The sequence below is a fragment of the Pinus tabuliformis genome, chromosome 8, assembly GCF_031772625.1.
Source record: "Pinus tabuliformis cultivar Carrire ecotype Pingquan chromosome 8, CPIR1, whole genome shotgun sequence".
NCBI lineage: Eukaryota > Viridiplantae > Streptophyta > Pinopsida > Pinales > Pinaceae > Pinus > Pinus tabuliformis.
The window spans coordinates 1,872,826,143-1,872,849,251 of record NC_142294.1 but is presented as its reverse complement, the minus strand read 5'-3'; the positions used below and the strand labels follow the sequence as shown (position 1 = coordinate 1,872,849,251).

The following is a 23,109-nucleotide window of genomic DNA, read 5'->3' as shown; positions in this document are numbered from 1 at the left end:
ACATAATACAACGCTTGTTCCGAGTTACTGATATGTTTGTAGAGACTATGACAAATATCATTGGAGTAGTGGAAGCATCCAAGACTACCACATAGAAGGCCAAAGACTCGTTTGAGAAATTTGTGGCAAAGATCGCTAAATTCTTCCCTTGCCTTGGAGAACAACAATGATAGAGTGGCTCGAGGATGAGCCACAAATAGTGTTGGGGGACTATTGGGGTTAAGAAGAAATGGGGGGATTTTTTTGAAATTTTTCCTAAGTATGGGGAAACTGTGTAAAGGGTTGTTGACACGACGCACAACACGTTGTGAAAATGCTCGATAAACCACATAGATGTGCGATGGAGGCCGGTGATAACTATGCGCTAATTGAGATATTGCTCAACCGATAGTCTGTTTTCCAACTATGCAAGCTGGTTAGATATGGGTAAAGGTAGTGATTCAACTACATATGGTTTGACAAATGGTTGAGGCTTTGAACATACGAGGACAACTCAACAAGGTGAGCTAGTTGAAGATTCCTTGAAGCTGAATATTGAAGACCAAGACTATAAAATAAGTTGTTGATGATTGAGGGTTCAACTGGTTAATGTTTTGTTCCACTCATATTTTGTTCTATTCTTCTCAATCTTATTTCATTCTATTATGTTCAATATTATTTATGGTCTTGCTTTGTTATCTGATATTATTTTCGTCTACTATTTGGTTATGGAGATAATTGTTCTGAGGCTTTGATATCATGTCAATATGTTGTTATTTGCTACTTTTTGTATTGTAATGGCATTGGCCAAATTGGTACTATATGAATAATCATAGCCTGAGTTCCTATAATCGGACTGATGGGCCTCTAAATTAGACATAAATTAAAGCCCATGCCTCTAAATTAAACATAAATTAAGGCCTATGACCATCCTTCAGCACATTAAACTTCTCTTTTTGCATTAAATAATGTATTTTTCACTTTAATATATTCATTAAGAAGGTTTATGAATAATTGCATATTTGTGCCTAATATTATTTATTTTTGTGGAATATTACGATAATATTGGGCAGATTATGAAGATTTGGAGGAGGAGATAGTTTAGGGACTTGCTCCCTACTATAGGAGGATCACTATCAAATAATAAATCAACAAGATATTATGGAATCATGGCACAAATTGTGGAACTCCAATGATTGAGAAAATCTAGGAATGTGTTCCCTGCCATTTAATGTAGATTCCTAATATTGGGAACCAGATCCCCTAATCTAGGGATTTTGGTGTGGAAAGCTTCCTCCATTCATGGGGAATGATTCCTAATCATTTTTTATAAACACCAAGTCGAATTTTCCTCTAGGGATAGATTTTCATTAGTGTTCTTGTGGAGAGAACTCGTATTTCTGCAGCCCCATTGTATTTTCTTGCAGGGATGTAATTGTATTGATGAAAATAATGAAGATTGGTGTCATGTTTAGCTTCTAATTCTTGTTCTCCTCCATAGGTATCTGAGTTTCCTTGGTCTTGGCCATCCCAGGAGCCTCAGAGCCCTTTTGCATCATTTTCTTTCCTTCTTTTCACTTCTTATTCACATGCATCTCTTGTTTCTATTTCTTTCTATTTCTGCATTTAGTGTTAATGATTTCTTGTTGTAGGATTGGGTTAAATGGTTGATATTAGTTCTTTTGAAGGATCACAAACATCATTTCATCCTTGGGAAAGATTTGGAAGGTCATATTAATCATTGAGCTACTTGGATTAGATTTCTTATTCCCAAATCTAGATTTCTGGAACTCCTTTGTGGCAAAGAACAATAAATTTCTGTTATTTTTTAGAACATGCTAACGAGCTTCAATCGAGTTGGTTCCACTTGCATTAGATCAAAAAACATTCTAATTCATAAAAAAAATGACCCCATTTCATTTGCACTTCATTAGGTTAAACATTTCATAGATTTACTAGCTCACTAGTTCTCGAATTTCTAGATTTTCGACTAGTAATTTTCTGCTATTTTTTAGCATGGGTTAATAGAGGTCTTTTTGAGTGATTCCACTTGGAATGGGGATTTAAGACATCCTAGTCAATAACAAAATCTGTCCCATCTAATTTGGATTTTATTTTCTTGGTCATTCAATGAATTATAATTTCGTATAGTAAATCTGTAACATCCTGTAGTAAATTAGGGGATCGTGTAGGAGAACTATTACATCATGTAGGAAAACCTGTAGTGGTCTGTTTTGAGCCCGAATTGAGAAAAATCATCACTAGAAGACAGGATTAGGCCCCTACTTCCCCTCCAAGCCATATGAACCATTGTACTCATTTTCCTCCACACCTGTCTCCCCTACCAAAGAACCAAGCAAGATTAGCATTCACATTTTTCAAGCAAAAATATAAAAAGGAAAAAGTTATTTTATATTTATTCATGCACACAACAGTTAGCACTCTCTATATCAGATTCCATGCTTAGTTAGTTTAAATCATCACATGTAGGGTTAAGTTAGGTTTCTTTTACATTTAGTTCATGATCTTTATGCAATTAGAATGGGTTTCTTTCCTTGTACTTTATTTCTTGCAATAGGTTAAGGTTTCCATTTCGAGCATTTTATTTTTTGCAATGAGTTTAGGATTTGATTTCAGTACATGCACTCCATTACATCATGACAATAAAGGAATGACACAATGTATGTTGCACATATAGTATCAATACCTCTTAAGTTTGTACAAACCCCGGGTTGATAATTAAAGTTGGTAGCCTTGGGAGTTGCAGCATTCTTGTTGCAATACCAAGGTTCATCACAGACATATGGAGTTTTTGTATATTTATTATTTTTATATTTAATATAAAAATGAGCTATTCGAAGGTCTTTTTATAGATTCATAGTTTTGTTGTTTACATGCTTTATGTCAATGGGAGGAATAAATGATGGGTTATGAAGCTTGTGTGAGGTTTTTGGCTATTGTTTGTATAAATATTTTGTGTTGTAAATAACTGTCACTGCACAAATGAATGAACCATGTTCCTCTCACTATTTTATGTTGGAGTTAGTTCTTTGTGTACTTGATGAAGATGTGTCGAATAATTACTTTTCTGTCTAAACTGTATAATATATGCGACTAACACTTTTTGCAGATGCTATAATTTGTTAATATGTGCAGTAGGGGTTTATGAAAGTATTTCGATTTAATGAGTTTGCATCTTACATATGAAAACTGCACTAGTTTGGGTTAGGTTACTTTGAGCCAAAGCTTTCTCCATTTCCCTTGTCTCCTTGCATAACCTTCAAAGGTTCTGTAAACCCATCAACATACCTAATGTGAGACCTCGTCTACTTTCAGTCGTTGAAAATTCCAGTATTTGAGGGACATTTGTTGGCACATTCCTGAACCTTGGGTCACTTCCTCTGTGTGTCAACAATGCCTACTAACGATTATGAGGTTAGGAGGTTCATTAAGGCTATGAAGTACCTGAGAGAATTCATAGCCTCATTTTTAGCAGTAGCAACACCACTCTGTATTGTAACAATGAGTGGTAAGAGTTTCTAGCGGGGAAAGGTTCAGCAAAGGTCCTTTGAGGACTTACAAAAGAAGATAATTCAAACACCAGTTCTAGAATTACTGAACTTGCAGTACCCCTTCGAAGTGGAGATAGATGTGAGGCGGTATGCTATGGGAGCAGCAATATTGATGAAGAGAGAAGACTTGTATGCTACCATTTTAAAATATTTTATGGGTGGTTCTTAAATACCCTACCTACAACAATAAACTTTATACCCTAATACAAGTTGTGAAGTAGTGGAAACACTCTCATGAGAAAAGAGATATTAATCCACATATATTTGTAGCCACTATTGTATTTGCGTGCACAAAGTAAGCTATTTAAAATAATCAGTATAATTATTTAAAAAAAAAACACACAAATATAATTAAATTAAATCTATTATACTAATTAAAATTAAAATTAAAATCCTTAATACAAAAATATACAACTCCCAATTATTAATAAATTATGTTAATTAAAATTTAAAATGAAATCCTTAATACAAAAATATACAACTCACCATTATTAATAATTATATTTAATTACAGTGATAATTAATAAATAAATTTTATTTATTTATTTATTTTTAAATTTATGTTCAAATTTCATGTCCCCATCTTTTTCCATTTCCCAAAAAGTATCTTTCAAAATAAAACTTTGCTCCCTGTAGAGGCGGGAAGGAATTTGGAAGTTTCTTTAAATAAAATAAATAACGGTTGGAAATGAAGTTCGCGTTACGTTCGCGATGGGCCCCACTAAGGGCTATCTTTTTCCTTCGCGATGGGACGTTTCTTTGTTCCTTCTCTTTTCTCGATTGCCGAATCTTCGACGAACCAGCAATCCTGTTAAGCTCGGGCCTCTTTTCCAATGGATACGGTCAGGAGCAGAGCCAATAATCTGGGTAGTGCTAATTTATAGAAATGTTGGGTGCAGATTGTTGAAATATACTTTCAACTGCGCATTGCCGGAAGCCGCCAGTAAACGGCGACTGCAAACCATCAACAGTTTTCCCCGCACCACCTTTCACGCAGCGTGGTATTTTTCAAGGGGGCTCCGATCACACTCACCTGTTGACGTGTGTCCACGGGAACTGTTTCAAAACCACCAATCCCCCGACAGGTAAAGTTCGTGCAAATGGGACCTTCGGGGAAATTGTGTCAGCCGTTTGATTGACATCAACAGTGGATGATCAGACTTGCACCTTGGAGCATTTATTAGTTGACATGAAGTGAAATTATTTTTTGACCGCCAGTAAATTAATTAATGCTGAAGTACCTTCAATCCGAAAATTAATATATCACCATGCTGAAGGATTTAATGAAATGTATGGTAGTCATAGAATGTAGGTAAAGCATTTATGTTATTTTAATTCACGGATGTAAAAAAAATTTTACACGGCACAAGTCAAACAAGATATGTAATGTTATGTTTTTTGTTTTATGTTGTTGAAAAATGAAAGAGGGCAAAAAAATGCAGCAGCGTGAAGTTTTAGTGGTTCGTTGAAACGAATAGGAATGCACAGTAGTGCAAATGTAAAATTTGGTTGAAAATGCAATGTGAAAAACCAGCAGGGCGAGTGAATGTAAGAAAAATTGTTTTGGTGAATGTAAAGAAATTTTTACACAGTAGTGTAAAATTTTCTGGAGGGACAGAGTATTTTTTTTGGTGGAAGTCTTTTGTGTAAATCCCTCTGAGAGAGGAAGAAGTCTGTAACAGGCAGTCTTTTATTAATGAATACAAGTTTTGTGTGTGTGTGTGGAAAAATCTGTTCTTCTACAGCAAACATTTTTCTTTTGCTTCCCTGTGCAAAAACAAAGTATTATTCTCTGGGTTAAAACATAGCATTGTTTCTCTGTTCATTTTTGTTTGAAATTATCAGAAATTTCCAACATGGTATCAGAGCTTTTCCAGGCTCTTTGAAGGTGTCAAAGAAGCTGAAGGAAGGATTTCTTGTTGCAGCAGCTTCTCCAGCAGAGTGAAGACACAGTCAAGAAAGGATCCAGGTATTTCTCAAAGTTTTTTTTCTGTGTAGCTGTTGAAGACAGTCAGTGATTTTTAAATACACAGTCAAGTATTTGAAGCATAGTTTTAAAGTGCAAGAATGGCTGGCTCCAGCACCAGCACCAACACTAGCATGGGTATTTTTAATACTCAGCTCCCACAGTTTAATGGGAAAAACTATGACTATTGGGCAATAACCATGAGAGCTTTATTTGCTTCCCAAGACTTATGGGAATTTGTTGAATATGGATTTGAAGAACTAGTAGATAAAAATGAGTTTAACATACTAAATCAGGCAGAGAAAGATCTGTTGAAGAGCAATAAGAAGAAGGATTCAAAAGCCCTCGTATTTTTGTATCAAGCAGTGCATGAGAGTGTGTTTCCAAGGATAGCAGCAGCCAAGACATCCATAGAAGCATGGCAAACTCTCAAGACAGCCTATCATGGCATGGAGAAAGTGAAGACAGCAAAACTACAGTTGCTAAGGAGAGATTTTGAGAATCTATGCATGAAGGAGTTAGATAATATTGACTCATTCTTCACTCATGTGATTGGTTTAGTCACACAAATAAGATCTCATGGAGAAATTCTTGAAGAAAGGAGGATTGTGGAGAAACTATTGAGGATCCTAGCCTCAAAGTTTGATGTGATTGTCACCACCGTAGAAGAGACAAAGGACCTCACAAATTTCTCAGTTGATGAACTACATGCATCACTGATAACACATGAGCAGAGGTTGAGTAGAAATGAAAACTCATCTCTAGAGAAAGCCTTTAAGACCCAGATGTCCTTTGGAAGAGGAAGAGGTCAAGGCAGAGGAAACAAGAGAGGAAGAGGCAGAAGCCAAAACAAAGGTGGAAGAAACAGTCCAGGAAATGCTCAAGGAAGAGGCAGCAATCCAAATCAGAACCAAGGCCAAGGCAGCAGTCAACAAAGTGGACAACATCATGCTCAAGGACAAAGGTATGAAAAATCCAATGTCCAATGTTATTATTGTAAAAAATATGGGCATTATGAAAATGAATGTAGGAAGAAGCAGCATGATATAAATAATAGATCTAGTGCAAATATCACTAGAGAAAATATCAGCCAAGATAATGTGCTTTTAGCTTGTAACATGGCTGAAACAAACAGTGAAGATATATGGTTTCTAGACTCCGGTTGCAGTAACCATATGACAGGAAACATAGCCTTGTTTTCTAAGTTAGATCAGAGTGTGAAGTCACAAGTCACACTTGGCACTGATAGTAAAGTTTCTGTTATGGGAAAAGGAGAAGTAAAAATATTTACAAAGAAAGGTGAAAAGAAAACCATAGCAGATGTCTATTATGTTCCTGGAATGATGTGTAACCTTTTAAGTATTGGACAGCTTGTTCAAAAGGGGTACAATGTTTTCTTTGTGAATGATGTATGCACCATCATGGATAAAGCACCCAACAAATGATGCTTTGTTGAAGTGAAGATGACAAGGAACATGATGTTCCCTCTCAGAATAAAGGCAAATTTGAAAAATAAAGAAGTAATAGTAGCAGTGACACAAGAGACTTTCCAAAGCGTACCAAAGGATGAAAATTGGTTGTGGCACTTGAGATTTGGACATCTCAACTTTGGAGGTCTTAACTTGTTGAGTAGAAAAGGAATGGTAAGAGGATTACCATTGATAGAGAAACCGGACAGCCTTTGTGAAGGTTGTATCTTGGGGAAACAACACAGAGAAAGTTTTCCAACCGGGAAAAGCATATGGGAAAAAGCACCCTTAGAGATTGTCCACTCAGATTTATGTGGACCGATGCAAACTCCATCATTAGCAGGCAGCCAATATTTTCTAACATTCATTGATGATTTTACTAGAAAAACTTGGGTTTATTTCCTGAAGAACAAAAGTGAAGTGTTTGAAAATTTTCAGAATTTCAAAGCACTTGTGGAAAACCAAAGCGGGCTGCATATCAAAGTTCTAAGAACTGATAGAGGAGGTGAGTATATCTCCAAGGAATTTCTACGTTTTTGTAGAGAAAATGGAATTCATAAGCAATTTACAGCTAGGTACACCCCGTAGCAAAATGGAGTTGCTGAAAGGAAGAATAGGACCATCATGGATATGGCGAGTAGTATGCTAAAGGCAAAGCATTTGCCAAATGATTATTGGGCTGAAGCTGTAAACTGTGTAGCGTAAATTTTGAATAGGTGTCCTACAAAAGCAGTCATGAATAGAGTGTCGAAAGAAGCATGGAGTGGAAGACAGCAAGGATTCACCCACATGAAATTTTTTGGATGTGTGACCTATGCACACATTCCAGATCAGCTAAGGAAGAAGTTGGACAACAAAGGGGAGAAATGTATTTTCATTGGATACAATGAAGAATCCAAAGCTTACAGGTTGTATATCCCATCTACCAAGAAGTTTTTTGTGAGCAAAGATGTTCAATTCATTGAGGAGGAAACTTGGGATGGAAGCATAGAAAAAACAGTGAATGTTAAAAACGGTTTGTCTCATAATGAAGATGATGAGGAGATGGCTGAAATACATCCGCAAACAGCAGCACCAACACAAGGGCAGCAAGAGACACCCTTGAGGAGAAATGAAAGTGCTTCTTCAAGCACACCACAAGGAGGAAATTCAAGTGCTTCTTCAAGCACTTGCACACCAAATGAAAGAGGTAAGAAGTTCAGAAATTTAAGTGAAATTTATGAACAAGAGACAGCAAATGAAGGTATGAATTCTTTATTTGATTTATATTGTCATGTTGATGACCCTATTCATTTCGAAGATGCAATTAAGGATAGGAAATGGATAGAAGCTGTGGATGAGGAAATCAATGCCATAGAAAGAAGCAAGACATGGGATTTGGTTGAACTACTAAAAGGAAAAGAAGTCATTGGAGTTAAATGGGTTTACAAGACCAAGAGTAATGCTAAAGGCAAAATAGAAAGACACAAGGCAAGACTTGTTGTCAAAGGATATAAGCAGTAGTATGGGAGAGACTATGAGGAAACTTTCACACCGGTTGCTAGAATGGAAACCGTGAGAGCAGTGTTGTCCATAGCAGTACAAAACAAGTGGAAAGTTTACCAAATGGACGTGAAGTCAGCATTCCTAAATGGAGTGTTAATGGAAGAGGTTTACATTGAACAACCTCTAGGCTATGAAAAGAAAGGCCAAGAGCACAAAGTGTGCAGATTGAAGAAAGCTCTTTATGGGCTGAAGCAAGCACCAAGAGCATGGTACAATAGGATAGATTCCTATCTACTCGAAAAAGGATTTGAAAAGTGTGAGGGAGAACCCACCCTCTACATCAAAGAAAATGATGGTAAAATACTAATTGTTGTGTTATATGTTGATGATGTTATTTTCAAAGGTAATGATGATCATCTCATTGAAAATTTCAAAACAGTCATGAAAGAAGAATTTGAAATGACTGACATTGGTTTGCTGAGATACTTCTTAGGAATAGAAGTAGAACAAAATGGAAATGGGATTTTTATCTCACAAGGGAAATATGTTAATGAAGTGTTGGAAAGATTTAATATGCAGGACAACAAGGCAGCAATCACTCCCACAGTAATGGGATTAAAACTCAGAAAAGAGGACAACAGCAAGGATTTTTATCCTAGTTTGTACAAGAGCATAGTTGGCAGCCTCATGTATTTGACTGCAACTAGGCCTGATATTATGTTTGATGTTAGTTTAATTTCCAGATTCATGGAGAGGCCAAAAGAAGCACATTGGTAGGTAGCAAAAATAATATTGAGGTATGTTAAAGGTACTAAAAGATTTGGCATTTTATATACTACTTCAAAATGTTCAGATTTAGTTGGATGCACTGATAGTGATTAGGCTGGAAGTGTAGATGATCGGAAAAGCACATCTGGTTATGTTTTTCGCATGGGTTCAGGAGCCATTTCATGGGCTTCTAAAAAACAACCTATTGTAGCATTGTCTACATCAGAAGCAGAGTATGTGGCAGCTACAGCAGCAACATGTCAAGCAGTTTGGATGAGAAGGATGTTAAGGAGCTTATGCCAAGAGCAAGTAAAAGCAACGGTGATTTTTTATGACAATAGCTCAGCTATTGCATTATCCAAGAATTCTGTGTTTCATAAGAGAACGAAACACATCGACACAAGGTTTCACTACATCAGGGAATTGGTGAACAATGGAGAAATTATTTTAGAACATTGCAGAACTCAGAAGCAAGTTGCAGACATTCTGACCAAACCATTGGGGCAGAAAAGTTTTGAATTTTTGAGGAAATGTCTGGGTATGACTGATAACCCAGCAGTTGAAAGTAAAGGGGAGTGTTGAAATATACTTTCAACTGCGCGTTGCCGGAAGCTGCCAGTAAACGGCGACTGCAAAACCACCAACAGTTTTCCCCACACCACCTTTCATGCAGCGTGGTATTTTTCAAGGGGGTTCCAATCACACTCACCTGTTGACGCGTGTCCACGGGAACTGTTTCAAAACCACCAATCCCCCGGCAGGTAAAGTTCATGCAAATGGGACCTCCGGAGAAATTGTGTCAGTCGTTCGATTGACATCAACGGTTGATGATTAGACTTGCACCTTGGAGCATTTATTAGTTGACGTGAAGTGAAATTATTTTGACCACCAGTAAATTAGTTAATGCTGAAGTACCTTCAATCCGAAAATTAATATATCGCCATGCTGAAGGATTTAATGAAATGTATGGTAGTCATAGAATGTAGGTAAAGCATTTATGTTATTTTAATTCATGGATGCAAAATTTTTTTTACACGGCACAAGTCAAACAAGATATGTAATGTTATGTTTTTTGTTTTATGTTGCTGAAAAATGAAAGAGGGCAAAAAAACCGCAGCAGCATGAAGTTTTAGTGGTTCGTTGAAACGAATAGGAATGCGCAGTAGCGCAAATGTAAACTTTGGTTGAAAATGCAATGTGAAAAACCAACAAGGCGAGTGAATGTAAGAATTTTTTTTTGGTGAATGTAAAGAAATTTTTACACAGCAGTGTAAAATTTCGTGGAGGCACAGAGTATTTTTTTTGGTGGAAGTCTTTTGTGTAAATCCCTCTAAGAGAGGAAGAAGTCTGTAACAGGCAGTCTTTTATTAATGAATACAAGTTTTGTGTGTGTGTGGAAAAATCTGTTCTTCTCCATCAAACATTTTTCTTTTGCTTCCCTATGCAAAAACAGAGTATCATTCTCTAGGTTAAAACACAACATTGTTTCTCTGTTCATTTTTGTTTGAAATTATCAGAAATTTCCAACAAGATTCACTGCTGATAAGGAGATTGCAACTTTTCTGGTTTCGTGCGGAATACTGTCCAAGGCTTGGGAAGAGTCACGTCTTGCAAACAACTCAGAGACTTATACTCTGAATGAATATGAAGGCGTTGCATATGTTGCCTTTCCTTCTTTTAATAAAATAGAAGGTTTCATCATCAAAGAGAGCAAATATGGAGAGGGCAACATACAAACTCATGACAAGTTCTTCTCTGGTTGTGTCAAGGGTCATGATGATCAACCAACTCTCGTCCATCAAGGAGCTCTTCAGTTGTTCCTGCATATTATAGAGAACACGGATTTCCAAGCATCGGTAAATTAATTTATAATTGAAACAAGTTTTAAGTCAATTGTTGAATCTTTTGGCCTTGATTCCATTTTCATTAAGGTCCCATGCCCACCGCCATGGATAAAATAGATCTCTTCTACGTTGCTTCTAAGTACTCCATTGATGTTTGAGACCAACGAGAGATTTGCAGTGGCGACGCTTGGCAAGGCTCCGCAAAGGAAAATCCTAGCACTCTATGATATCTCCATTGCTCCTCTAACTAATCACTGAATTGAAATTCTTAACAAAAAACAATCACCAAACATAATCACTGAAGTAGAATTTAATGGATTTTTAAATAAGTTATATTAATATAATTAATTGTCAATTATTTTTAATTAATTAATATTAATTTATTTAAAAAATTATGAATTATTTTATAATTATTATATATAAATTTAAAATAATTAATATCATTATTTAAAAAAATCACTAATCCAATTAAATTAAATCTATTATATTAATTAAAATTTAAAATAAAATCCTTAACATTAATAAACTATATTTAATTACAGTCATAATTAATAAAAAAATATTATTTATTTATTTATTTTCAAATTTCATGTCCCCATCTTTTTTCCATTTCCCAAAAAAGTATCTTTCAAATTTAAACTTCGTTCCCTCTAGAGGCGGGAAGGAATTTGGAAGTTTCTTTAAATAAAATAAATAACGGTTGGAAATGAAGTTCGCGTTACGTTCGCGATGGGCCCCACGAAGGGCTATCTTTTCCGGGAAGACGACCTGCAAGTTGTCGGTAATTATAGTTATAACAAAACTGAAGCATCGATAACAACAATTCGCTCGTTCCATTGACTTACCGGGCATCACAACCGCAATTTCCTTACTGCATATCCTGTCAGACCTCATTCTATTGAGTTTCCGGGACGTTGCTTTGTTCCTTCTCTTTTCTCGATGGCCGAATATTTGGCGAACAAGCAATCGAGTTAAGCTCGGGGTTCTTTTCCTACTTATAAATAAACAGACGCCTGGGTGCTTATAAATAAACACACGCCTGGGTGCATCCTAAGGAAACTCCAAAAGAATTGTGAAGCAACAGCATATCAAATGGAGGCAGAGTCGTCTACCCCGCTGTAAGAATGAGCTCTGAAATTTCGTTTTTCCAAAATATTGTTGTTTTCTTTACATTTTGATAAATGCTTACGTGTCAACTTTAAAATCATTTTGTGCATATTTTAAATGGATTGGTAGTGACAGGTGAGATTAGCATATTTTTTTTAAGGTGAAGTATGCATTTATTAAACCTTTTTTAAATGTGGTTTCGGGGAAGGATGAACTTGTAAAATCATATTCGTTTTTGTTGTGTCCAATTTGAAAATATTGCGTGTATATTTTCAATTGAAAGTGAGAATATTTTTTTAAGAAGGTAAAAGATTGTATTTTACTGTTGTTTGCTTTCGTTTTAGGGAAATTTAGAAATTTTACAGTGGGTAATATAGAGCTTAGTTGAAGTTGGGTCCGATTTTAGGGTGAATTTATGTTTATTTCGGTGTTAATTTCAATGGGTTTGATTCAAGCTGCTGGTGCATAACATCGGCGCCTATTTAGCACGTAATACTTTACATACTTTTGTGTATTTGTTGTTTGTTTCTGAAGTGATAAAATGATGGGCTCTATTTTGTATTCTTGAATGGGATTGTGGTAAATAATGGTATGGTCTGTAATTAGGAACGCGATTTTTATTTGGCCCAGTAATGGATACGGTCAGGCGCAGAGCCAATAATCTGGTATTTGGCCTCCTTCAATGGTAGTGCTAATTTATAGAAATGTTGGGTGCAGATTCACTGCTGATCAGGAGATTGCAACTTTTCTTGTTTCGTGCGGAATACTGTCCAAGGCTTGGGAAGAGTCGCGTCTTGCAAACAACTCAGAGACTTACAGTGTAAATGAATATGAAGGCGTTGCCTATGTTGCATTCCCTTCGTTTCATGAAATAGAAGGTTTTATTGTCAAGGAGAGCAAATATGGAGAGGGCAATATACAAACTGACAACAACGTCTTCTCTGATTGCCTCAAGGGTAATGATGCTCAACCAGCTCTCGTCCATCAGGGAGCTCTTCAGTTGTTCCTGCATATTATGAAGAACACAGATTTCCAAGCAAAGGTAAATTAATTTATCTTTCGAGTTCCATAAAGAGTGCTTGCTTCTTCCTTTCTAAGAGATGAATTTTTTGAAAAGGAGAAGGAAAATAATGACATTGTGTTATGTATTTCATGACCAAACAGATGAAGATTTATACGGATTCAAAACAAAGGAAGCTCAAACCCATTATATTTGTGGGTCATTCCTTAGGAGGGGCAGTTGCAACTTTGGCTACACTATGGGTATTGGAAAAGAGGCTCAGGCAAAGTTCTCCCTTTTGCATAACATTTGGAAGTCCTTTAGTGGGGGATGTAGGAATTGTTGAAGCAGTTGCCGTGAAAATTGGGCAGGCAACTTTTTTCACGTGGTTTCCCAGCATGATATCGTTCCTCGAATTCTCCTTGCACCACTTGAGTCAATCGCTGAGCCCTTGATTTCTATTTTGCCTTATTGGCAACGCATAATGGATAATGACAGTAAAACTGTACCCGATTCTCTTATTCAAGATGCTTGTAGGACCCTTCTTAATAATACAGTAACAAACTATGGGCCTGACTCTCTGAGGGAGTCAGATGGAGTTATCAAGAGAAGCCCCTACAGACCTTTTGGCACTTACATGTTTTGTTCAAGCGAGGGGGCGGGTTGTATTGATAATTCTGAGACCGTTTTGAAGATTCTTCATTTGACACTGCAAAGCTACGAAAAATCTTATGATACTATTGTACAGGACTGCTTTTCAGAGCATATAGAGTATGTTTATGTTTTGAATCATGTCGTAGAAATGTCCATCAGTGGGAAAATAACTGCAAAACCTGATTCAGAATGTTCTTACAAGATGGGAATTTCATTGCAACTGGAAGCCCTTGGTGTCGGAGCTCAGGTAAATACTAATTTCCTCTTCCTCATAACAACCTTTAAATCTTTTAAGTGAAAATTTCTCTGAAAGTTTTTCTTGTCTTTTATGGTGTAGGAGTTTGATATTAAATTATAATGTGATATTGACTTTTATCTGCATTTCTGAATTTTATTTTCTTCTTTAGCCTCACTAACTGAGACTCAACCGTGTTCTTGAATCGGTGATGTCAACGTTTTGCAGGATGATCATGCACAGATTGCCCTACAAATAGCAGGAAGCATGGAAAACAAGCATAGAAGAAACGTTGCTAAGTTAGCTGTTGAATTAAGCCTAAAGCAAAGTACTATGGCAGAGCTTGAGTGGTATAAAGAGCGTTGTGAGAAACAGGGTTGCATCGGGTATTATGATACCTTCAAGAACCATGACAATTTTCCGGATATAGAAGCTGATGGGCGTAGGATAAGTCTGGGGATATTCTGGGATGGCATTATTGAAGCATGGGAGGGTCATGAATTGCCAAGTGATTTCCAATCCCAAAATAAGTGGATAAATGCTGGCACTGCGTATAGAAGACTTGTAGAGCCTCTGGATATTGCACATTATTATGGCATCTCTAATGGTAAAGGCAACTATCTTTCAGATGGAAGACCCACTCGTCATAAAGTTCTTCAGAAATGGATGGAAGAGAAGGAAAACACTCGCAGTTCAAAAGGTCGGAGCGGCACCAAGCTTGCATCCCTCACTCAGGACTCCTGCTTTTGGACACATGTAGAAGAGGCTTTGAAAGAAATGAAAATCCTGGAACAGGGCCAACACCAAAAGCTGGAAAGCCTTGAAATGTTTGAAGGTTATGTGACAAGATTGATCAATGATCGTGACATTTCCTCCGATGTTTTCTTGGAAGGAAGCAGCTTCATGGAATGGTGGAAAGAATGGAAGGAATACAACCAAAATCAATTCCCTGAATGGACCTCTCCTTTGTATGAAATAATGGAAACAGAGAGTTGGAAGGGCTGAGAAGGTTGTTTCAATTAGGTTTCTTGTTTCTCATATGTAATTTCCTGGTTCCACTTAGGTGCTTTCGTATCTTTAGGTTGTGATTTCCTAATTTCCTTGTTCCACTCAGGGTTTGCGTCTTCCTTGTTCCGATTAGGTCTCTTGTTTTTAAGTTGTAATATCCTTTCATGGTTTAAAATGGCGTGCGTGATGTAATGTCTTGACGGTTAAAGAAGAAATTCCTTCTGCTTTAATTTTCAAGGTGGGGAGAGGTGGGGGATTTATCGAGACAATCGGGAAACAGAATGACACAACGAGAATTGGACAAAGAAAAGCATTTTAAGACCGTCCGGAACTATAATAGTAAATCGTCTTTAACTCCATTATAAATTTGTGTTATCGAAGGGCTCCGCTTCATTTTACTGCTCACCCCAAATCAATAACACACAATTAAATTACTACTCTCAAGTTCAGTTCGAGTTAGCAAACACAATTAAATTTCATGATTGTATAGTAGATATCCTTAAAGTTGGATAAATCTGCCTAAAATGAGATGGTTGATGGGTTTGAGAAATTAAACTATTATTAAGAAATTGCCTTTTTTTTGGTATGAGGGAATAATTTTTTTGTTTAGCTGATGGGTTTGACAAATATTAATGGTTATTTAAAAAGTTACATTTTCTTATGGATTTTTCAAATGTATGATGAGAGGTATCATTTTGAAATGGTAAAGCATAGAAATAGAGTGGATATGTAATTCTTATATGGTTTTATTATTTTGATATTTTTTAATATTTTTATAAAAATATTATTGATTTTTTTATTTTTATATAAAATTGTGATGGTAATAAAGTGTAAATTGCAATTTTAAATTAATTTAAAAGTTTTAAATGAACGATTATTTTTATGGTACATAATACAATATTTGTTTCAAGTTACTTTTATATTTGCAGAGACAGTAACAAATGTTATTGGAATAGTGGAAGCATCCAAGACTACCACTTACTAGGCCAAAGACTTGTTTGAGAAATTTGTGGCAATAAGTATGAGGAGTGCCCAAAGAGTGGTTGACACCACACACAAGAAGTTATTATTATTATTATTATTATTATCCAATTTTAAGGTCACGGCCAAGTCAAACACCAAATTGGTGTATGAGACCCCCACAGAAAATTAGTGTATGTGATGCAGGAGCATCCAGCTGAGGGTATCATGGTTGAGGTGTTTGGTCTCAGTTAAAAAGAACAGGTTCACATTTCATGGTTTAGTTTCATTTTCATTTGCTGGTCAAGACATTAATTAGGGACTTATATGTTTTTTTTCTTTAATTTGTTAGTTCAATAGCAGTTAAGAGTGTCATAGTCAGATAAAGGTTGTTACAACCGCCTTTTCTCTGTTGTTTTCTTTTTATTATTTTCAGTTGTCTTATGTACAAAATGTATTCCAATAGAGCAAGAAAAACCAAAAGTAGTTGCTATAACTATGTAACTACACATACAACTGCAAATACAATTGCGAGAAGTTAAGATAAAACTGTCTCGAAATAGTAAAAAAGAAAACATTTCATATTTTGTAAGGGTTCGACTAGAGAACAGAAGGAAAAATAAATAAGAATTTATTTTCTGCAGAACCCCTGTGTCTATCTATAGCTTTCCATCTCCTCTAAATTAATTACTGTGTGCATTGACGCAAACAGAGAAATGAATCACAGTTACGGCTAACTGGTTATCCTCTAATTAATTACTGTGTGCAACGATAAAGAGCAGAGACTTTTTATTCTTTTCTTTCCTTTTCCAAAACAATTATTTTCTACCAGCGAATTGCTACCAGCGAATTGACTACAGAGTGTCTCGAAGACGGAACTAACAACAATTTAAGCCATACAAGTAACAGAGAGCGAGATTTCAGTTCCAGACAACAAACAACAGTAAGCCCATGGAGGGTGAAAAAGCGATAAGGAGAGATCACTACAGAAACAACAGTTCATACTTTAAAAACGACTGCACCATATTTCTAGATAATACACCATTATCTAAACAAAGTCCTTTTTCAAATAACAATTTGCATAAGAATAAGTTACAAATTCCAGAATAGCCACAGTCAAAGGTGGAACGAGTCGCATTAAGAAAAACAACCGGCAACTAGCTCATGGTTTGAGTACCCAGAAACAAACCTAACGACTACAGGAACCAAAATACATTACATAGAAGGGCATAACCCAAGATAACTTAACAACAAGTGAGGAGCTGAGGCTCTCAGAGTCTAAAACAACTACCAGACAACCAGAATGCTGGAGTTTGAACAAAAATAAAACGAGATACATCTTAGTGACAAGGAACGACCCTACCGGGTTTTACAAGGAAGCAACAGCCCTGAAAACTGGCGTCCGAAATCACCCTTCACCTACAGACACCACCCATAGAGAGGTGTTAAAGCCTGTGCATACAAAATGGAAACGGAAAGTGTGCAACCATAAGGAGAGGGTTGAGAGCTTACCAGAGGAGCAAACGACGTCGGAATGAGAAATCCGAGACCAGGTCGTAACCACAAAGAAAATCCCCTGCTCACAAGGAGCAGCTATCCTCAGCAAAAACCCAAAAATGCGAAAATAACTATAACAAGGACAGAGAATTTACCTTGTCAGTGACGAGCAGAGCTGAGGAACCAGTCCTTTGTGGCCGCAACTTGAAAGAGGAAAACATAGAGGAATAAATAGATAACCAGAGGAACGGTCAAGTAGGAAAACAAACTAATAAACAGCAGAAGCACACAACAAAGATCAGAGTTGTAGATCAGTGAAACCCTTTAGGACGGTCAGCAAAACAACCAGCATAACACCCAGAAGAACCCCAACTACCAGCAGCTAAAGAACGGTCTAAAGAACCTTCATACATACAGAGCAGGATGGGCACCATTGCAAAAACCACCAAAGACATAGAGCGGAACTCTCTCAGCAACCAGAATCCAACAAAACATAATGTCAAAATGCCGAAGTGAGTGAGGGTTTGGTGTCTAAACCCAAGCGCGGATAGGGAGGTTCGAGGCCGGGACAAGTGTCCCCCACACCAACTCTCGTACCCTTCAAATTGAATGCGCAATCAAACAATCAAAAATATCCATAACACTTTAACTTGATATTTAATAAACCTCTTTATTATTGTATTGTAAGGCTAATCGGGCCGGTCCCATCATATTGTGGTATCAGAGCAGGTTTTGGAGATTTCTTGGAAGAAATGGAAGTTGGAAGACGAGGTCGTGGAAGAGGTGCTCGGAGAGTAGCAGAAGAAGGATTGCGGGAGGAGATTAGGATCCTTACTGCCCATTTGGAGGTGGTTGAAGCAGGAAGGAGAAGGGATCCGGAGGTAGGAGATCACAGTGAAGAAGAATCTATAGTTGTGACGGATGGATCAGATGAGGAAGGACCTGATATTAGATTGTTGAGGTTGGTCTTGTTGGCTAGCAACAATCCTAAGCTAGAAATTCCAAATTACGATGGCAGCTTGTCCACAAAAGTTCTATTAGACTGGATTAGCGAGTTGGACAAGTATTTCAAATGTGAAGAGGTCAGCGAATATCAGAGAGTTAAGTTCGTTGCAGCCAAGCTGAAAGGACACGTAGCCTTGTGGTGGGATAGTGTCTAAGCGGAAAGAAGAAGGATGAATAAGTTGCCAATAAAGAAATGGCCAAGAACGGTGGCCAATATGAAGGACAGATTTTTGCCCAAAGATTACCAGATTGCACTGCATCGGCAAGTGCAGAATTTGAGGCAAAAAGGGATGACAGTGAGAGAATATACTAAAGAATTCTACCGGGTAAATTTAAGAGCTGGGTATACGAAGAATACCCTGGAAAAGACAGCCAGGTATGTGAATGGCCTAAGGCTGGAAATATTGGATGAGATAAGCATTCTTTCCCCAAGGAATATAGAAGAAGCATACCAGAGTGCCATGAAGGCAAAGGAGAAGATCACAAGAAAACAGAATGCTAGAAGAGGATGGGGAACCGGTAGAGGAAGAGGACAATCCTATGGCAGAGGACGAACTGCCAATAATAGTGAAGAGGGCAGCAGTTCCAAAACTTCAGGGATAGCAGAAAAAGGAGACAGCACTAGAGGAGGAAGGCCATATTAGCGAGGAAGGGGAAATGGTTGGGGCAGAGGAGATACCTATTAGTGCTACAGGTGCCACAAGTGGGGGCACAGGTCTTTGGAGTGTCCTGAAGCAGAACAAGCTAGTCAAAGAGGAGCGTATGTTGTGCAGCCAGAGGACGCAGAGGCACCACCCCAGGAAGCAAAAAATGTGCCGGAAACAGGGGAAGCCTTAGTTCTGAATAAAGTGTTGTTGAAACCAGCCAAGGAGACAACTGAACAAACTCAAAGGAAGGCATTATTCCGGACAGTTTGTAAGTCGCACGGAAAATGTTGCAAGTTGATTATCGACAGTAGGAGCAACGATAATCTGGTTGCCACAAAGATGGTAGAGAAGTTGGGTTTGAAGCGGCTGAGGCACCCCACTCCCTACAAGGTATCGTGGTTGCAGAAAGGCCATCAACTGTTGGTTGACGAACATTGTGAAGTTGAGTTCCATATTGGCAGGTATAAAGACAAGGTTATTTGTGATATTATGCCAATGGACGTATGTCATATACTACTAGGAAGGCCATGGCAGTATGACCGGAAGGTAGTGCATGATGGGAAGACAAACTGTTACAAGTTTGTCAAGGATGGGATTAAGCACACACTTGTGCCCATCAAGGAGGAAGAAACAACATAAACAAGCGGAACAAAAGTGTTATTAATGGGTGGAAAATAGTTTTTAAAGCAGATTGAAGACAACAAAGTGAATTATGTTGTAGTAAGGAGGCCAAAGACAGTGTTACTACACACTGAAATTTCAGATTTACCAGAAGAAATTCAGGAGATGTTGCAGGAGTTTAGTGATATCGTAGTGGATGATCTACCAAATAAACTACCTCCTAAGAGGAGTATCAGTCATCACATTGACTTTAAACCTGGAGCAAGTCTACCGAACAAGGCAGCATACCGGATAAGCCCCTGATCCAGGTGGATGTTGGTGGCCACCTACCTATCCCATTTGGACCCCCACAACTATCTCTTTCAGTTTTTCAGTTTCCTTAATTGTAGCACAATTTACTATTTTTAGCAGTTTTTCAGGTCCTGAACTTCTAGAGCCATTTTGAGACCCTAAACGACGTTTTTTGGGAAATATGGGGGCAACATGGGTGCGTGGACTGATGTTTCCCTTCCCAAAGTTATATTTTTCGGATAGGTCTTTCTAACGAGTTATTGTACGCGTCAAACGGAAATCGTATGCCAAAGTTACAACCCCGGGAAATTGATGTACCAATTTACCCAAACGGGCCACAATTTGGCGTTTCATCTTCTAGGGTTAGGTTTTGGGATGTTAAGGGTTTTCCATTGTTTCTCAACAATAAATAGGTCTTCAAGCTTCATTTTAACACAGTTTAGAGGCATGTAACCACCACATCTCTTCTCAGAGATAAGCTACCATTGCCCTAGTTGTTTATTTCCATTTTCTGTTTGTAAGCATATCTCAGTATTTTACATTAATGAAATGAAGTATTATTTCCGTTGCATCTTTGTGTTTATGGTTATCTCTGTAATTTGTTGTGTTCCTGTTTAAATCCGGATCAGCCCCAAATATAACGAGGAGATCAGAAAACAGGTGCAGGAATTGCTGGATAAAGGGCTGATAAGGGAGAGTTTGAGCCCCTATGCAGTTCCGATAGTTCTCGCTCCCAAGAAAGGAGGAGAATGGCGAATGTGCACAGATTCGAGGGCCATCAACAAGATTACCATCAGGTACAGGTTTCCACTGCCACGGATGGACGATATGATGGACTACCTAAGCAGGGCAGCATACTTCTCGAAGATCGATCTGAAGAGAAGTTATCACTAGATCCGGATCAGGGAAGGGGATGAATGGAAAACAACATTCAAGACTAATGAAGGGCTGTATGAGTGGCTGGTAATGCCATTCGGATTAAGTAATGCCCCTAGTACCTTTATGTGACTGATGAACGAAATGCTGAAAGAGTTCATTGGAAAGTTTGTGATAGTGTATCTTGATGATATATTAATTTTCAGCAAGACTAAGGAGGAACACTTTCGACATGTTCGAAGTGTGATGGAGAAATTGCAGCAGAATAAGCTGCTAATAAATCTAAAAAAATGTACTTTTTTTCAAAGAGAACTGGTTTATTTGGGTTTTGTGATTGCAAAGAACGAGTTGAAGATGGACCTAGAAAAAGTTGCAGCTATTATTAGCTGGCCATCCCCAAAGAGACTATTTGAGGTTTGTAGTTTTCATGGGTTGGCAAGTTTTTATCGTAAATTTATCAGAGATTTTAGTGAAATTTGCGCGCCTATGTTGGATACTATTAAGAAGATGAGTTAGCCTTTCCGTTGGACTGAAGCAGCAGAGAGGAGCTTCCAGTTATTGAAGGAAAAAATCACTGAGAGGCTAATCCTAAGATTGCCTGATTTTAAAAAGCTTTTCCAAGTCCGTTGTGATGCAAGCGGTACGGCCATTGGAGCTGTACTTAGCCAGGAAGACAAACCTGTTGCGTTTTTTAGTGAGAAGTTGAATGAGAGCAGGTAGAAGTATTCATCTTATGACAAAGAATTCTATGTTGTCATCCAAGCACTGAAGCATTGGAGACACTATCTGTTGGGGAGTGAGTTTGTTTTATTTTCTGATAACTCTGCACTGCAATACGTGATGCACCAGCATAAGCTGAATCACAAGCATGCTAAGTGGGTTAAATATTTACAGAGTTTCACTTTTGTGTTGAAACACATTAGTGGGCAGGCCAACAAGGTGGCAGATGCGTTGAGCAGAAGAGCTTTGCTCTTGCAGGAGAGTACGATACAAGTGTTGGGCTTTGAGCATTTGAAAGACTTGTATGAGACCGACGCGGATTTCAAAGAGGCTTATGAAGCTTGTCAAAATCCTTTGCTAAGAAACAATAGTCCATGGTTGGACTATAATTTACAAGAGAAGCTATTGTTTAAAGGGGGACAATTATGCATTCCCGATTGTTCGATGAGAAAGAATATTATTTGAGAGAAGCATAGTGGAGGTCTAGCCGAGCATTTCGGCATAGACAAAACATTAGAACAGTTAGGACACTTTTATTACTGGCCAAATATGCGACGGGACGTGCAACGATATGTGACTAGGTGTAAAGTGTGCAATGATTTCCTCAGGAAAGCCATAGCTAAAAACCCCTGCTATCTATATATTGCATTAGTAGAAAAATATGAGAAGATTACAATGCTTTGCTCAAGCCCGAGCAACCTCTGCACTATCTTTATCTGTCTCACAGCTTCCTAGACAAGCCCATGCCAATACTTAACCAATTTTCTACTTGCCCAAGTCCCTATTTCCTTGGGAATTAACCCCCTGTTAATTCAGAAAATTCCTGAATTGGATTTGCGCAATCCTCATAGGCCTTCTTTGACTGCATGCACCACCTGTAGAATTCAAATGATTATGCAACTGATAGTACATTGTCCTTGAACTCCAATCTCAACAGGGTAACTCTCAAATGTGACATGCTTGAGTTATTTATGAGTGAATCATCAGTTTATTGGTTGATCATTGCAAGCAACACCACACTACTATACCTCCCACTAGTTCCTCCAACAATTGGAACTAGTTTAACTAACTTTAAATTAGTTAAACTGAATTAATTAATTACAATTCAAAATAAACTCAACCACAACTCTTATAAAGTAAGAGATACTCTACATGCCTCAAGTTAGACCCTCAACTCGAATTAACTTAGCCAACTATGTCAAATTAACTTAGTTAACTAATACAAGTTGTAATGAGATGTGGAATTACAATTTTATTCCCAATTTAATTCAAGGACAAAATTAAATTAGGATTTTCTTGTTGCATTTTCAACACTCCCTCTCAACAAGAAAGGGATTATCTACTGCCCCAATCATGCTTATGTGAAACTTGAATTTGCATCTTGACAATGCCTTTGTCAAAATAT

At 37.5% G+C, this 23,109-nt stretch overlaps 1 pseudogene across 1 annotated transcript; it reads left to right on the top strand.

The window, feature by feature from the left end:
- The first annotated feature begins 12,088 nt into the window (after window positions 1–12,088).
- On the top strand, window positions 12,089–15,377 carry LOC149243833 (lipase-like PAD4; annotated as a pseudogene). Its single transcript, XR_016245803.1, has 4 exons — window positions 12,089–12,201; window positions 12,908–13,232; window positions 13,355–14,091; window positions 14,308–15,377. The product of XR_016245803.1 is annotated as a lipase-like PAD4 (transcript).
- Window positions 15,378–23,109: the final 7,732 nt, after the last annotated feature.